The sequence below is a fragment of the Pinus tabuliformis genome, chromosome 5_2, assembly GCF_031772625.1.
Source record: "Pinus tabuliformis cultivar Carrire ecotype Pingquan chromosome 5_2, CPIR1, whole genome shotgun sequence".
Lineage (NCBI taxonomy): Eukaryota > Viridiplantae > Streptophyta > Pinopsida > Pinales > Pinaceae > Pinus > Pinus tabuliformis.
The window spans coordinates 1,030,362,848-1,030,365,781 of NC_142306.1; positions in this window are offsets into that span (position 1 = coordinate 1,030,362,848).

Here is a 2,934-nt window from a genome sequence, read left to right on the forward strand (position 1 = left end):
CTTGTCATTGCACTTGTGGAGCAGTGCGCAAAAGGCATTCGGTTCAACTGGGCACAGTTTTTATGCGACGAATTTTTGACAAATTGTCAAAAAGCACAAGACAAAGGTAAGACATTTCATTATGCATGGTTGCTACTATCAATCCTTCTAGTTGCAGGAGAACTATTGTAGGGTAGCTAGTTTCCTAGCATTGAGGACAACCTACCTGAAGTAGTGCGGTATACTTCGCTCTAGGCTACAAAGGATGCAGTGAGGGTTTGTGAAATCAAGGTTTTTGGACCTTCATGGAGGGAGTATCTGGACACAGATTGCTTGCAAACCACGAATGTCTCCAACGATATACAATAATTTGCAAAGCACGGTCGAGTTCAAAGTGGGCATGCATAACTTATATATCCAGGCGTGGAAGGATCCAAAGCGAGCATGGGTCACGCTCCCGTTCATTGCAACGGACGATGCCATTTACGAGGTATTGGCAGCATGGCCTCCAGAGTGGCACGCCCCAAACAAGCCTGTACTAGACCGAATGGCAACACAGCAACGAAAAAAGGAAATCTAGTTGCGACTCACTAAATTGGAAGAAAAGACACATCCGAGACAAAAGGCAACTTCGCAGCAGGAGGCAACCAAGGAAGTGATAGTTGAATATATCACGGCAAATTAGGAAATGTCCTCCGAACAAGACATGCAAAGGGAAAAGGAGACACAGGAATGCACAAACCATCTTACATAATCGAGCCAAGTCAAGAGGCCATCTAGAAAGGAATGGCTGCATACACGCAAAAAGTCAAAAATAGCAAAGGCTTTGGAGAAAGAGTTTATTGATAGTAGCAAACTAGTGAGCATTGCCCCTATAGGTGCATTGGCGGAATTGATGACAGAACAGACAATTGTGTTGGGGGAGATCAGAGAGCAGTTGTAGGCATTATAGGTGTGACCCTCGGGCGGGGTGATCCTAAATCCAATAGAGGACACAGCCACAGCTGAGCAGATGGCGTGCACCCACACAATGAACACCTTAGCGTTGCCAACAGGAACTGTCCTAGCAGAAGCCAAGGGTCACGTGCGTAGTTGGGGGTTGAATCTAGCCGCTCTTCCTGAAGAAACCCTATACCAACTACAGGATGGCGTAACCATTGAGCTTCATGCCAAGGAAGGCCATGCCCTCCAAACCTTGACGAAGCACAAGGAAAATCTAGAGCAAGTCAATCTCCAGCGCGATGATTTGGTCGCACACAAGCAGGAAGTGGAACAAGTCATGATGGAAGCTTGCAGCAAGGTACCAGAGCTAGCTATCCCAGCCAAACTTCCAGCCACTAACAAGATTCATCGCATGGCCGTAGGATTCCATACAGCCCGAGAGGAGGCCGCGAAGGCTTAGTGGGAATTAAATTTACAAATTGTAGGGCTAAGACTGAAGGCATAACCGCCCACACCTCTGGAAGTTCGAGAGTGGTGACACAGGGAAATTCAAGCAGGATTGGAAATGATAAAGTGAGCTGTCCAAGATTGCTCGGGCCTGTTAGATCAATCCCTCCTTACGCTCACCTCTCTTCAGGAAGACCCAACCATACAACAAGTGGAAACAGAAGTCTGGGAGTTGCAGCAGGCTTATGACATAGTCCAGCGGACTACGCAGATGGTCGCTATCACACAGCTGTTGGCTAAAATGAAGGAGGCCCATGCTCTCAAGGCACTAGTTGACGCCGCTCGAAAAAAAGAGGCAGTGCTTAAAGACTGCATCCATCCCTAGCTTGATGAAGCATTCGCAGTCTCCACCACCATCGAGGAAAAGTTAGTGCACATGCAGGCAGCATATGATCCCGGACAGGCAACTACAACTGATACTAATGCATCAGCGACTCACATATAATAGGTATAGAGGATGGCAGAAGAGTTTATTGCAAGTACAAGTGTAGCGCAAAAGTTGTTGACTGACCTCCATGTGAAGATTTCCGCACCGGCCAAGTGACTCAAGATGAGTCACAATGATTGTGTTGGGGGACTGTTGGGTAGCAAAGGCCCCGCGTAACGGTTTTTGGGCTCAAAGCCCGCAATTTTGGGTAAAGGTATGGTAAAGACTCTGCGAGATGCGCAGAGCACAAAGTGTAATGAGTCAAGTCAAGGGGTTGTCTGCCCAAAAATAATGTAAAGTGAGTCGGCCTGCCCATGGTCCACGAACCATGGAAATATATAAATAGAGCAAGTCTTTATGGTTAGAAGCTAGTTTTTTAGTAAGTATTTTTTATCTGGAATGTAATGGGTTTATGAAGCAAGAAGTCTTGGTGTGTCTATAAGTTAAGGGTGTTGGTAGATAGATAGAGGCTCTATAGCTGTGTGCGTAGAGGCCTGGTAGAGTCCGCAGCTATGTGCGCAGACCCCTGCAACTGAGTGCACAGGGCGGATCTGGTTGTACTGAGGAGAAGATCAATAAAGCTAAGAATTTCTAAATCATTGTGTGTTTTCTTACAGATCTGTTTATTTCTTATGTTCTGAATTTATGCATTATCTGTTATAATTACGCGAACGGGGTTTTAAGTTTAAATGTTTGCTTAAATAATGTAATAAAAAGCTCAGACCTGTAATAATTTGATTAATAAGAAAGTGTGGCAACACGGATCTACGTGAAATCTCAAGAGCAGTACAAAGTGGTGCGAGGCCGCATACAGATCGCGACCTCTCCAGACCACATCAAGACATCCCAAGGGTGCGGAAACCTGGTTCCAACACCCTCCCTTGCTACCTTGGGTGAGACCTCAGTCTGCGCTCTGCGAGCTGTTGCCGAAAGGGACAGTAGCTATGGGATTTTTTTGGCTAATAACTCTTCCGAACTTGGGTCAGGGCCCAATAAGCCAACACTTATCTTCTATTTTGTGACCGGGTTGCATTACATTTGTAATCAAAGCTCTGGATTCTAGGGTTTCGCTGCTTCAA